This window comes from Petaurus breviceps, unplaced genomic scaffold (genome assembly GCF_028583685.1).
Source record: "Petaurus breviceps papuanus isolate PSGF00001 unplaced genomic scaffold, PetGlider_PUasm1.0 189, whole genome shotgun sequence".
NCBI lineage: Eukaryota > Metazoa > Chordata > Mammalia > Diprotodontia > Petauridae > Petaurus > Petaurus breviceps.
The window spans coordinates 38505172-38520549 of record NW_027185809.1 but is presented as its reverse complement, the minus strand read 5'-3'; the positions used below and the strand labels follow the sequence as shown (position 1 = coordinate 38520549).

General features: G+C 37.0%; 1 protein-coding gene across 3 annotated transcripts in view; it reads right to left on the bottom strand.

Moving 5' to 3' along the window:
• NRXN3 (neurexin 3) overlaps positions 1-15378 on the bottom strand; it is a 2132730-nt gene that overhangs the window by 895717 nt on the left and 1221635 nt on the right. The gene's annotated exons all lie outside the window — the stretch shown is intronic.

The window sequence follows — 15378 nt, the reverse complement described above, 5'->3', positions numbered from 1 at the left end:
CACTACGCTATTTTATTTTATTTTATTTTTTACAAATACTATCTAATTTGATCCTCACAACAACCTTGGGAGGTAGGTGCTATTATTATTCCAGAAAATAACAGTGAAGTGATTTGTCTACGGTCACACACAGTTAGTAGGTATCTGAGGCTGAATTTAAACTTGGGACTCTGAGACTCCAAGCCTAGAGTTCTATCCACTGCACCTATCTAGCTATTTTTATGGTATTTTGGGCACCTTCAATGTGTAAATTTGAACATGTGCTTTAAAAAATGCAACTTGTTTTGGGAGAGTGTTGTTGTTCTAGTTTAATAGGAATAAAACTGAAGGGGTATAGGGAGAGTCCATTAGGTGTTTTTAACATAGGACTAGGCTACAAAAGAATGTCATTTTTGATCTGATCACTTTTGGGACTGCCTGTGCCCTCTCTTTATCTTTTCTAAGGAGCCTTCTGGTTGCCTCCAAATCTTATCTCGTCTGGAGTTACTTTGGAAAGTTAGTCAAATTCTGGGAGACTGGACAAAAGGAAATAATTGGAACAAATGCTCAGAGAAGGATGGTCTTTTTGCCAACATCCTTGATCTTGATCTTCATCAATGTTATCTACTTTGTTGTTCCTATTGTAGGACTTCTGGTAGGCTACAACTGATTAAGGTGCACAAATATTAACTGGGATATCCTGGAAGCAAAGATTTATCATGTTTTGTATCATGCTACATATAGAATTAAGGACAGCTAGGTGGTACAGGCCTGGAATCGGGAAGACTCCTCTCTATGAGTTCAAATCTGACCTTAAGACTCTTACTAGCTATGTGACCCTAGGCAAGTCACTTCATCCTGTTTGCCTCAGTTTCCTTATCTGTAAAAGAAGCTGGAGAAGGAAATGGCAAAGCACCCAGTAGCTTTGGCAAGAAAATCCCAAATGATATCACAAAGAATCATACACAACTTTAAAATTACTAGACAACAACACTTTGGAGTTAAGAAAGAACATTAAAATTACTCAACTAATTCTCTTCCATGGACCTTTTTACTGAGAATTTAGTTGGGGTACCATGGGCCTTGGAAGAAAGAGTATGCAATTGTCTTCCATATTATCAACCTAAAAATATTAACGATATAAATTCAAACACACCTAGATATTAGGCTCAGAGAGAATTTTCTCTGGGTTTGCTAATGGGCAAAAATATTTCTCTTCTTTTTTGTGACCCTCTTCTTTCATCCCCCCAGGTAAAACAGGAGAGGACATTCCTTATTATTTTGTTTTTCCATTATGTTCCTTTGGGGTGTATGGATTGCTGAGTTCTATGGAACTAGCATCATAAAATCTGGTAATATTTTTTGAGAAAAGCTATTCACATTTGATATTTCCTTCTCAATCAGTACAGTTTGCCCTTTAAGCAAAAGTCATGGTGTTAAAATGTGATCAGCACAGAAATAGAGGGGCTGAAGCTCACCATTTGGTTTTCATTCAGATACTCTGATTTCAGATCCCTATCTAGACAGATCCTTTTAATGCTTTGGGACAGAGAAACAACAATCCCTTTCATGGCCAATGATGCTATGAATTCCTTCCATCTTCCTGCCCATCAGCGTGATGTATGGCATTGGCAGCAACTACAAAAACTGTTGTGTACATCACTGCAGTTATGGGGTGGTAGGGGCCAGAAAGATAAATAGCTCAAGAATGGTTTAGACAAAATCATGGATGATAGATCCAAAGCAAGTTATTAGCATCCCAACCTTGCATCCAAAGTAGAGTTGGCTTGAACATGATCCACGGCCAATCAGATGGGAAATGCATTGCAAAAATTTAGGGAAAATGATTAGGCTTGACAAAATATTCAGGCTCACAAAATCCCTCATCACAATCACCTGTATTCAGACAGACAAATTCTATGCACACATATTTACACAACAAGATGATAAATTTATCTTTTTTTTTCTGGGGGAAGCTATAACATTTTCAAACTTCTTTGAGTCAAAGGGGCCCTTAGATACTATATCTTGTTCAACCTCATAATTTTACAGATGATGAAACTTAGGCCTAGAGATGATAGGTAAATTGTCCCAGGTCACACTAAGAGGAAATGGTGGAGCAGGAATTTGAACCTATATCCTCTAACTCCACATCCAACACATTTTCTACTGTACCTAGCTGCCTTATTCCCTTCATAATATTTTGTTTTGGTTCTCATCCAAGTCAAATAAAAAAAAACAATCTACTCAAGATGACTATTATCTTCATAAACAGGATAAGCAAATGAAAAATATTTTGGAAGACAAAAGATGAGATATATGCCAAAGGAAAGATTTCATAATATATTTTTCAGTTGTTTTCCAGTTATGTCCAACTCTTAAGATTTTCTTGGCAAAGATCCTGGAGTGGTTTGCCAATTCCTTCTCCAGCTCATTTTACAGATAAGGAAACCGCAAACAGGGTGAAGTGACTTGCCCAGTGTCATGCAGTTATTAGTGTTTGAGGCCATATTTGAACTCAGATTTAAAAAAAAAATTTGTTTAGTACTTTATTTTTCCCAAATTACATGAAAAAATAATTCTAGGGGCAGCCAGGTGGCACAGTGAGTAAGAATGCTGGCCCCAGAGTCAGGAGACCTGGGATCCTTTCTGGGCTCAGATACTTAACACCCACACAAAATAACTGGCCATGTAACCTTGAGTAAGTTACTTAACCCCAGTTGTTTAGGGGCGGCCAGGTGGTGCAGTGAGTAAGAGCGCTGGCCCCAGCGTCGGGAGACCTGGGATTGGTTCCGGCCTCAGATACTCGGCACCCACACAAAAAATAACTGGCCGTGTAACTGTATCAGCAAGGACCCCAGCATCCACAGGGTGGCTGCCAACACAGGTTCTTAGATCTGCTTTGTTAAAGGAAAGCAACTCAAAATGGGTTAACAAGCTTACTTTAATCAGTCAAATATGTATCATTTACCTAGTTCAGGGGAAAAAGGTCAGCACCTCGAACTTCAGAATATACAGACAGAATTATCAAGACAGAGAAAGAGATCAAGTAGACAGGCTTCCAAACTGTCCAACAATTACATCCATACCAAATCAACATCTAGGTTTTTCAAAGCCGGGGGGCTCTCAACAACAGTTTCCCAGAGTCTCATCTGATCAAATCACAGAACACTTCTCAAAGTGAGCCTCAAAGCAAAGCCTCAAATCAAGGATTATATAGCCTTCTCCTGGGTCAGAGAGAGTAACCACCCTCTTGACCCACTGACCAATCACACAGCATCAAGGTGTGGGCATTCCTGAAAACCAAGCCTCCTGCCACAGGCTCCATGTGACAACATTCAGCCTATTAGGAGGCAGAGTACATTTTCAAATCAAGGAAGGTTCTCAGAGTCTCTAAAGCCTATTAAAGGGCCTAGGGGCAGAGAAGATCTTTAAATTTGCATTTCCATTACAGTAACTTTGAGCAAGTTACTTAAACCTGATTGCTTTTTAAAAAAATAATAATTCTAACATGAATTTTTAAAAATTTGAGGTCCAAATTCACTTTTTCCCTCCCTATTTCCCCCTTTAAACTCAGATCTTTCAGACTCCACATTTGGTGTTCTATCCACTGCACCACCTAGCTGCCCTTTTTAAAATATACATTTTGTTAAGCTTCTTTTGTTCTTTTGTTGTGTAAACTGGGACTGAATCTTTGAAACTTCAGGTGTATACATGCATATACATACATGTCTCCTTGCATGACCAGTGCTTTTTGTACTGCACTGACTTACACAAAAGATTATAATAATCTTTTTTGAAAAGGATATACATTGAAGTCCATGAAGTATTTTGCCTATGTTATCTCATTTGATCCCTCTATCAACCCTATTATTATTCCCATCCTAAAGACTGAGGACAATGAAGTTGAGAAAGTTTAAATGACTTACTGAGGGTTCATACAATTAATACAGGTCTGCAGCAAAATTCAAACTCAGGTTTTCCAAACTTCAAGTCCAGCACTCTCTCCATTATATCACCTTACTGGCCATTCTTCTAATTTGGGGTATTATTACCTCAAATTCTGCATTTTGTTATTCTATTATTGACAACCGGACAAAAACTGAATCTTTTTAAAGGTATATCTGGGAATCTATTTTTTATGTTTTTTTAAAAAAAGGCTTTTAATTACCAAGGTAGCTATTTCCTCTCTACTCACCATCCTTTTTGACACTATATGATGATTTATCCCGACATATAGATTTTCTTCTAAAACTGATTATTTTTTCCTAAACAGAGACTGTGAATACTCATAAATACCTTTATTGCTCTATCTTGCATCTCCAAGTCAATTAATCAGTCATAACTTTTAAAAGACAAAAATAATCTGCAAGGAACATTTGATACAAACAACTAGCAATTATATCTGAATAGTTTTGGTTAGCCAAGGTGATGTGCTGAAATCTGAAATAATGCATTGAACAGCTTTTGGAGAGAAGTTGGAAGAGCAAATATAGGAAAAGGGCATAATCATCCATGAAAAGGGAAATAATCAAGTCATTGAGAAAGACTGGGACAAAGGCCATCTTGGGCAAAGAGTTTAACATTTTACTTATCAAAAAATTCAAAGCAGGAAATCCTTAAAAAAAAATACAAACACAAAACCAAACCTCAGCACTTAAGAATAGGTCCTCACAGAAGAAATTTTTGGAGCCATGAATTATTTTCTTCAGCCATCCAGACGCCCAGGAGAAGAAGTAAGAAAAAAACAATGAGGATTTGTCTAGGGGCAGAGAACTGTATATTATTCATTTATTATACTACTAAAGAACAAAAAGAAATATGCTATGGAATTTGCTTTAAGCCACAAACATTAGAAGTAATTATTAGAATATTGGTCATACTATAATTGGGACAGCTAGGTGGCACGGGGAATTGAGATCTGGGCCTTGAGCTCAGAAAGTTGAGTTCAAATCTAGTCTCAGATACTTACAAGCTATGTTACCCTGGGCTAGACACTTAACCCTGTTTGCCCATGTTTCCTCATCTGTAAAAGACTGGAGAAACAAATGGCAAATACCTCTGCCAAGTAAACCCAACAGAGAGTCATGAAGAGTCAGACACAACTGAAAACGATTGAACAACAAATGCGCTATAACTAAGGCAAAATGAAAGAAATTATCCCAAATAAGTTACATATGTATTAATACCCTACTTTTCAGACTTCTGACAATTTGAACATAAAATAGTATGAACAAAAATTCTTCTGAGGAATATAACTGTCCCCAAACCCATGTACTTCACAAAGGAATATAAAGCCATGCTCAAGTCCTTAGATAATTGTATGTAAAATAAGGGGATTTGAAGGAGGACATAATAAAATTAGCAGGGAATGGATGACTTATAGGAAAGGAGAGGAAAAAAAAAAACCAAAAAAACAAAAAGAAGCCTTTGACCAAAATAAACAGACCAAATTGTAAAAATACAGCATTGTGGAAAAATTCAGTTATTGCTATTCCATTAGCAATATGATATGAAAAGGACACTGAACTAGCAGACTGGAGGCCTGAGTACTAATATTATTCTAGCCAAAAAATGGAAATTTGACCTTGGGCATATCACATTATTTTCCTGATCTAGATTGCATCATCTGCAAAATTAGAGAATTTTAAAGTCCTTTACAATGCTAGCAATTCTTTGATTCTAGTATATGCAAATAGCTTGCTATATCCAGTAGCCCAAAGGGTGTCACTTTAAAAAAATATAGTGAAACAACTGATGTTAAAATGATTGATTTTGTCAGTAAAAAAAGGTTAAATGATGCTCAATACATTTTGCACAAGAAGGCAGGAAGTACATAATTCATTTGAAAATATTATCACAAAACTTGTTTAAAAGTAAAATTCTTGGGGCAGCCAGGTAGCACAGCAAGTAAGAGCACCGGCTCCAGTGTTGGGACGACCTGGAGATCGAATCCCGGGCTCAGACACTTAGCACCCACCCAGAAACACCTGGCCGTGTAACCTTGAGCAAGTTACTTAACCCCAATCGCTTAGGGGTGGCCAGGTGGCTCAGCGAGTAAAAGTACCAGCTCCAGTGTTGGGACGACCTGGAAATCGAATCCTGGGCTCGGACACTCAGCACCACGCCCAGAAATAACTGGCCGTGTAACCTTGAGCAAGTTACTTAACCCCGATTGCTTAAAAAAAAAAAAAAAAGTAAAATTCTTCTATGAGAAATGTCATTTCCCAAGATTGCTGGATGAATGAGGTCTTTTTTTTTTAATTCTCCCTTTTCCCTTCCTTTATGTCCATTTATTCAATAATCTACTTAACTGTAGAGTATTGTATTTCTCCTGTAGTCTTAGATAGGTAACACAAAATACTTTTCATTCTCTCAGTTATTCTTATTTTAAAAGGGCAGAAAGATATTCACCTATTTTAATTTAATAGACACTGACAAATGGTAAATAAATTTAGGATCTCATCACAAGATGGTAGATGCAATAATGGTTGAAAGGGCAATGTATTCCCTTCTTTTTACTTTCCTCTCTTACCTTCTTAATTAGACAACTTTTCCTTCTGTTATATTTGTCTAGGAATAAATAGAACATGGCATTTTTCTCTATTCAAAAGATAACTGTTAAATCTCAGGTGACAGGACACATGATCATTTGAGGACAGGAATAAATATACTTTCCAGCGGGAACAATACCTTGCTCAATTTACATGAACAGAAATATATGTGTGTATGTGTATGTAAATGTATGCATATGCATGTGTATATACACCCATGCATATATACACATATCTATATACAAACAATATGCATATATACTACATATATATGATATGTGTATATATATAATTTATGAAAAATAACCTTCCTCAAAAATATATGTCCATACATATATATATATGTGTGTGTGTGTGTGTGTGTGTATATATATATATATAAACAAAAGGAACAATAACCTTGCTCAACTTGTGTGAACTCTCTCTCTCTCTCTCTCTAACTAGCATCTTTAACTCAACCATAATGCAGAGGAGAGTAAAACCCTATTCTGACTTTTTCATTGGCTTATTTTCAGGATCATAAATTTAGACCTAGAAGGGTCTTAGAGGTCATCTAGTTTGTCTCTTTTATTAAGTAGATAAGGAAACTGAGGTACAATGAATTTAAGTGGTTTGTCTGTTGTGTGGATAAATAATAGAGTCAAGGATCTGAATGTAAATCCTCAGATTCCAAGTCCTTTCCTCTTTCCTACTGCATAGATGTATTTTATCTATACAGGTATTTGTGGAGATCTTGTGTAGACTACTGTTAAACTCAAACAATCATAGAATATTAGAGTCAGGTGAGGATAGAAGTTGTAAATTATAAATACTGAGTGTGTACATCTCTCTGTCTCTCTCCAAATGTATGTGTGTCTGTATGTGTGCACATAGGCATATGCATACATGTACATACATATATATATTTATATGTGCACATACATGTATTCACACATACATAAATTTGGTGTGTGTATATGCATATATATTAAATTATGTGATAGATAGAGAGATACAAATAGGCAATTGAAATATCATTGCTTTTTAAGGTTTTCATCCCTACTTTCCAGGCTTCAAATTGTCTAGTTCCACTGAAGACCTGATTTTAAATCCTGTATTGGACCGTTCCCAACTACATGATCCTGGGCAAATCACTTGACCTCTGTTTGCCTCAGTTGCCTCGTGTGAAAAATGGGAATAATATTAGCACCTATTTCCCAACGTGATTGAAAGGATCAAATGAAACAATAATTATAAAATGCTTAGCACAGTACCTAGTACATTGTAGGTGCTATATAAATGTTAGTTATTATTTATTAATCATTATTATCATTCCTTGTCCTTTTAGAATTAGGCATAAACTGATATTCAGAATGATAATGCATGGCATTGAACATTTCCCTTTACTGAACTCTTAAATTTAAAGCTAGAATAAAATTGTGGGAAGTAGGAATCTCTCAGTCAAGTAGCTGGTACTTGGTAGTGTAGCTCCAGTTTACTTCAGCTTTCTTTTGAATAAGCCTTGGTCCACTGGGCTCACCTTCATATTTCCATGGTTATTATGTTAGACCAGAAATTGAGTTATAAAGCATTACAAGGTAAGGTCCCTGAGAGCAGAGATTGTTTGACTCGTTGCATTTGTACCCTCATCATCTAGCCCACCACCTGGCACAAGATAGGCCATTGCTGATAGCTTATTGATTGCTTTGATAGCTTGCTCTTCCCCTATAGAGACTGGAGGTATGGATGGCACTTTTGTGACCTGTAGTAACAAACCTCAGGGAACAGAATACAATCAGGCAAGAAAGTTTAATTCCAGGAATAGGACTTATTCTCCAAAAGCTTCTTAGTTTTAGAGAAAAATAGCAGTAGGAAATTCAGAAAGACAGAGGATTGAAAAAAAAAGAGAGAGGCATAGTAGACAACAGAAAAATAGGTAAGAAAGAAGGAAAAGCAAGAAAGGGTAACAGAGAGGAAAATGAGCAATTATGTAGTAACTTGTATATGCCAGGCATTGCACTAAGCACTTCTTTAAAAAAATACTCCATGTAATCCTCACTATCAGGTAAGTGCGGTTATTATTTCCATACAATAATTGAGGAAACTGAGGCAAAAAAAGGTTAAGTGACTTGCCCAGGATCACATTGCTAGTAAGTATCTGAATTACATTTGAATTCAGGTGTTTCTGATTCCACGCCCAGCACACTATTCACTGTCCCACTTAGCTATCTCAAAGAAAAGAGGATGAAGAGAGAGGGACAAAATAAAGTAAATAAAAGAAAATGTTTCAAAGATCTATTTCCCATCAATCACCTTATTCCCTCTTCCCCCCATGCCAACCTGTCCCCTTAAACTTGATCTCTCTCTAGTGCCAGCCTAGTTATAATTGAAGATTTATTTCCTGCCATTGTATCTCCGACATAGCCTTTCCTGAAAGGCCTTTATGAGGTTTTAGCACTTCAGTAACCTGCATTATAAATTTAACTAGAAATACATGAATTTTGTATCAGGTATCAGCATGGCACCCATTTTTCTAAGGCTAAGTAGGGCAGTCAAAGTTCTATTCTTTCTTTTATTCTTCCTGGAAGGAACAGGGGTGATAGAGTTGTGAAGGTCATAGAAGGGAATGACTCTGTGACCTCTTCCACTTTTACTATTGAGTACTTTCTTTGTTTTAATACTTTTATCACAAAGAAATATTATCTTAATTTTCAGTTCTGACAAGCTTTTTGTGAGGGTCTGATCTGAGGACTGCTATGAATTTAGTGTTTTTTGGATGTTTTAGATAACATGAATGAAAGAGAATTTTCATTGTTTCAGACCTGGGCTAAGCTTACTTCCACACAGAATGTGGTCTCATATTTTTAATCTAAATTATTTAGAGTAGATATGAAGTCATATGAAGAGAAAACTGGATAAGTAGATAACAGTAAATCTTGACTTAAAACTAGTGTTCTGGATTAGCAGGAGGAAGGAAGGAAGGAAGGAAGGAAGGAAGGAAGGAAGGAAGGAAGGAAGGAAGGAAGGAAGGAAGGAAGGAAGGAAGGAAGGAAGGAAGGAAGGAAGGAAGAGATAGGGAAAGAGAAAGGGTGAGAGAGGAAGGAAGAAAAGAAGGAAGACTGAAAAAGAAAGAAAGAAAAGGAAGAAAAGAGGTTAACAGCCCTCAGCTTCTATACAAATACTCAGGTTAACAGAACATTGAATATAGGACAGGTTTTATTTGACAGGACCTGAAAAGAACTTATACTGAAGCCCATACACTATTTTTATTTTATCTTTATTTTCTATGGCCATCATAATGCCTGGCACCCAACAGGTGCTTAATAAATGCTTGTTGATTGATTACTACCTTAACTGCACCCCCCCACCATACCACATACAAAGAAAAAAATAGTGAAATTAACAGTAACAAATGCATTAAGACCTACCTTCTTAGGAGTCTACACAGTTTCTCCAGAATTAAAGTTCTATAGGGAGACCCTTCCCTCCCCCTATAGTAGGAAATGAACTTTGAGTTACTGGGGAATTAAGCTTCCCCCATTCAGACTTCATCCATATGCACAGTGCACATGGCTCACAGAACTAGGGTTAGGGAAGTTCTGGGATACCTTTTTTTCTGCTATCCCCTCTTCCACTACTGCTGATACTATATTAGAAATAAGGCATAACCTTCCAACCTCCCAACACTTAGAATGTCTGTGGAGCCAGATGTCCTAAAGTGACGGGTTAGTTCTTCTGGATCTTCTATTTTTTTTTCCCTCATTGGAGCTAGAATGATCAATGAATAATCAAACATTCATTTAGAACCCATTATGTGCCAGACTTTAGATTAAGAGCTGAGGATAGAAAGGTAGAAATCTTTTTCTTTCTTCCCTTATCTCTTCCTTTCTTTCTTCTTTCCTTCCTTTCTTTATTTCTTTTACTCTTCTCTTTCCTTCTCTCTTTCTCCCTCCTTTTCTTCCTTCCTTTCTTTTTCTCCATATCTCATTGATCCTTGGATTTGGCTCCTGCTGGTCCTGCTCCAGAAACTCCTATATTTAGTCAAGCTATTCCATTGTCTCCTCTTGGCCAATGGATCACATTCCTGGAACTCCTGGTTCACTCTAGGAACCCCTTATACTCTTGCCACTGCTGTCATCTGGGAATGTGTGGTTTTCCTGGAAGGGTCTGTAATGGTAATGGGGATTTGAAGTTCTTCCCTGCCCCTTGTAATGGCAAGCAAACAAGTACTTAGCCCCTTGTTTCAGTTGAGCCTTGCCCTTGATTATATCAAGTCTTTGTTAAGAAACAGAATTTGTGAAACCCACAGTGGGAGGAACTTGCTGATGCAACAGGAAGGGGCAGAAGAGAGGGAAGCTAATGACCAGACTAAAAATTGGAGCACAAGCTGAGAGAGAGCCAGAACTGCTGGGAGCAAGCAGCACGGAGGCTGAGCAGCTGGAGTGAGTGAAAGAGGGGCATTCTTACTTAAGGTAGCCTGTTGTGTTGTGGAGACATGATGGAGGGCAGGTTTGGAAAGGCTTGGGAATGTTGGTGTTTGCTGCATTGGTGATGTGTAACAACTTCATGGTCACTATAATGAATTTGGCTTTCTGGTTTTGGGATTTGATTTTCTGATATTTGAATAAATGCTTTGATTCTGTCCTCCATGTGAAGAGCCTGTTCCATTTTGTGATTCACAACTACACTAGCATATTAATAGCTGCTGTGGGCACTATGAGTATCACATTGGCATTACAAGGTCTTGCTCTTTCCAAAGAAGTGATTATGTTTGTATCCCCTCCCCTCTCTCTCCTCTCCCTCCTACTTTCTTCAGTCTCTTTGTAGCCTCCTTTTAAAAGTCAAATCCAAGGTTCATGTATGTTACTTAGCCAAGAATTTTAATCAAAGCTGTAACAAAAGTCTCATTAGTGGACAATGGAAACTTCATCCCTTTAGACTTAACTGGGTGCATGGATTATAACCCTCTAAAATTTTATTTGGAAAATGTCCTGTGGAAACTGTTGCTGAAGTGAAGTCTTATGTTAACAGAATTTTTCTCTTTAGATTAGGATGACTAGCAGAGAGATTGTTACTGTGAAATACATTTATAAAATTTAGCACTTCCTATACAAAGACAAAGTTACCCATACCACATTTCTACCACCAGTAGAAGACACACTTTGAAATATGTACTTTTTTTTCCTAATAGCGGTGATGGATTTGCATAGATCCAACCATAGAATGTTCCTTTCCCTAAGTGCCACACAACCATGACTGGTCCAAGTTGATGTTAATTAAGGATACCATTCTGCAGCAATGGAATTGAGCAAAACTAAGTGGGTTGAATAAGGATTAAATCAATCTCTTCGTTGACTTCACACTAATCAAAAACAATTAAGCTAAATCTGCAAGGACAAAAAATAACAATACCAAAGAATCTTCTGCAATTAAGGTGAACTGCTATTCCTGAAGATTTTAACTTTTGGTAAAGGAAAAAAAAAATCAATGATTCCTTCCCTTCACTGAGAACACAGTTTTGAAAGTCTGCAAAGTGCATTTATCATAAAATTAAAATTCTAAGAAGGTCTAGGGGAAACTGCCTCTGTTGTGGAGGTTCAGGATTGGAAGTGGTAGAACAAGAAAGAAAATCTCTTTAAACAATATAAAAAGCAACAATGATAAAGGAAATGTTCTGAAATCCATACCAGCAGGTAAAAAGAAAAAGACATCATTAATGAGAAAGCCTTATGATAAGGTAATTACTCCAACACTGGACTCAACTAAGAAGCTATTTCAACCATTACTAGAAATGTTTATTTTACTTTCTTCTTCCACTTTGGTATACTATGACCCGGGATATAAACGAGCATGCTCCATCCCATTTTTAGAGGTGAAGAAACTTTCAAAGTGGGAACTTCAAAGCATATCAATACTGACTCTATCTCTTAAAGAAGGATTGAGTAGATTTTGCAGGTGACATACTAAAACCACTTAAAAACACTTCTATTCAGGGATGTGCTGGGTTACAGGGTTAAAGAGTAAAGAAGTGAATTATTGGGTATTTTAGACATGGCTGCCTTTTTCCACCCCTTGCATTCTGATCTGAACAGGGTTAATCAATGGAATCTTGTAGACAGGAAGGTCTATAGGGAAACTATGATGTGGTTCCACTAAGTCTTTATTTATTTTAGTTTGTTTGTTTTAAGAGTAATTTGTTTTAACTTTTATGCCATAAGGAAATAAACTTTCAGGAAGAACTATTGGAGAAATATTCTCCTAAAAACTCTACTAGAAACATGTGGACTAAAAAAGCCATTTACAATTTCCATGTTTTTTTTTAAATACCTTAATATTTGTATAGGGGAAGGAGTCTTATGTGTGAACTAAAAACTTAAAAAACATATTTTAGACTGTTTTGATGCAATATTTTCAACCAACACCCAAGTACACTAATTTTAACAAAATAACATTTCCTCTTCTGATAAAGGAGGGATAGACCAAGGATACAAAACCAGGCAAACATTCTCAGATATGATTTCTACCTTTCTATCCTCAACACTTAGCCTAGTCAGGTACATAGTAGTTTCTAAATGAAGGCTTGATTATTCATTGATCATTCTAGCTCCACTAGAAAAATGCAGAAGTTATAGAAGAACTAACCTGCCACTTTAGGACACCTGGCTCCACAGACATTCTAAGTGTTGGGAGGTTGGGAGGTCACACCCTATTTCTAATAGAGTGTTAGCAGTACTGGAAGAAGGGCTTGCAGAAGATGAAATACCCTAGTGGAAAGACTTAAGAAAGGCGGTTTTATTCAATAATTTCTAGTGTTCTTCTTCAGATGTTTCCCAGGAAACAACCTGATCACTGATGTCACTCATTATTGACACAAGGAAAATCTGACTTATTCCTTTTCCATTCCCCAGCATCCATTCCATTCTCTGTCAGAATTTTTGACTAGGAAAGCAATTTTCTGTCTCTGGAACTATATAAACATACACATATGTAAATACATACGTGTATTTGTATACATATACATATATGGTATTCGTGTATTTAGGTTACCAAACAAGACAAATGAAAAGAGGAGTATCAGGGATGACTGTGTGATACGATTTAGCACAGAGACCTTTGTCTGTGCCCTGAGGTGAGGGGTTTAATGTCACTACTTCAAGATGTTAAGATTTCTGACAGGGTACTTCATGCCTCGTTTCCCATCTAAATGATGGGATTCTAGGCAAGGCATGGAAGCTGACCTATTCTTTCTTGTGGCCTAGACCCAATTTAACCCATAGAATGGCAGTTCAAGGAACAGCCTTTTCATGGATAAAAGGAGTCCCCTTCAAAAGATTTGACATCTGTTATACTCTAGGACCCAGAGGTATTAATGAATATCATTGTTGTAACTACCAACATTTATGAAAATTAAAATTTCTCAGAATCCTAGTATTTAAAAAAATATCTAATTAAATGTCCTTTTTCAAATGCAGAAATTCTAAGAGATAAAGATGAGGGGAGAATGTATTTCAGACATAGATATCAGGCTTGAGGTATGTAGGTACCATGGACTGCACAGTGCAACAAACCTGAAGCTAAATAAAGGGAAAGTGTATTTTTGAAAGTGAAAGAAAGTCAATGACAGAGCCATTGATAGGAATACTGCTATCCTAACTCTGAGGTCATGGCTCTTTTCCCTACATAATTGGCTCCATTCATTCCTTCAACTATGGTGAATGTGCCACACTGCAAGCTGGGAGAGATACAAAGATAACTGTAATATGTTCATTACCTTAGTGAAGTTTATGATCTAACATAGGGTATATGACCCTGTGATAGTACTAATATGGACCACAGTTTCGCACATCTTTATACTCTTCTATAAACATTAGGTAGGACCACAGCTTCACATTTCCTCCTTAACACCCCACCCCTTGCCATGGATTTTTTTTTTCCCATAAAAGACAACATAGCTGATCAAAAACTATGATTGGCCTCTGCCTCTCCATCTTCCTGGTTACTCCCTGGCAATATTGACTTTCTTCCTGATCATCTGAGGGCATAAAAAGTCCCATTCACTTGGAGTTCAGTCCCCTCTAACTTGATGGAAGTTCAAAGACCATCAGAATCATTGCACCTTAACCTGTAGACCAGGCATGGAGAAAAGCGGGAATGTATCTAAAGATTCAAATCAAGTCAGTATCTAACAATTATCACTTTCGCAATCAGGTATTTGATTTATACAATACAAAGTATGGGTCCAAAAGAAGATAAAAGCTTCTAAAACTAAGGTAGCAGCATGGGAAAGTGGAAGGAAACAGTACACCTGGAGTCCAGGTATGAATCCTAGCTCTGCTATTGACCACACATGTGACTGAGTCTATCACCAAAGTTCTCTGTTTAAATCCTGTCTCAGCCATCATGATCATCATCATTATTGTTAGCATGAATAGTAATTCATAGATAAATGGATAGATAGATTGATAGATGATAGATAGATAGATAGATAGAGAGATAGATAGATAGATAGATAGATAGATAGATAGATAGATAGATAGACAGAGGCAGTTAGGTGGCACAGCAGATAGAATGATGGACCTGGAGTGAGGAAGACTATCTTTATGAGTTTTATGGCCTTAAGACATCTACTAGCTGTGTGACCCTGAGCAAGTCACCTAATCCTGTTTGCTTCCATTTCCGCATCTGGAAAATGATATGGAAAAGGAAATGGCAAAACACTTCAGTATCTTTGCCAAGAAAGCCCTAAATGGGATCACGAAGAGTTGAACACAAGTGAAATAACTGACCAACATCTCTGTATCTATATATCTATCATTATCATCTATCTATCTATCTATCTATCTATCTATCTATCTATCTATCTATC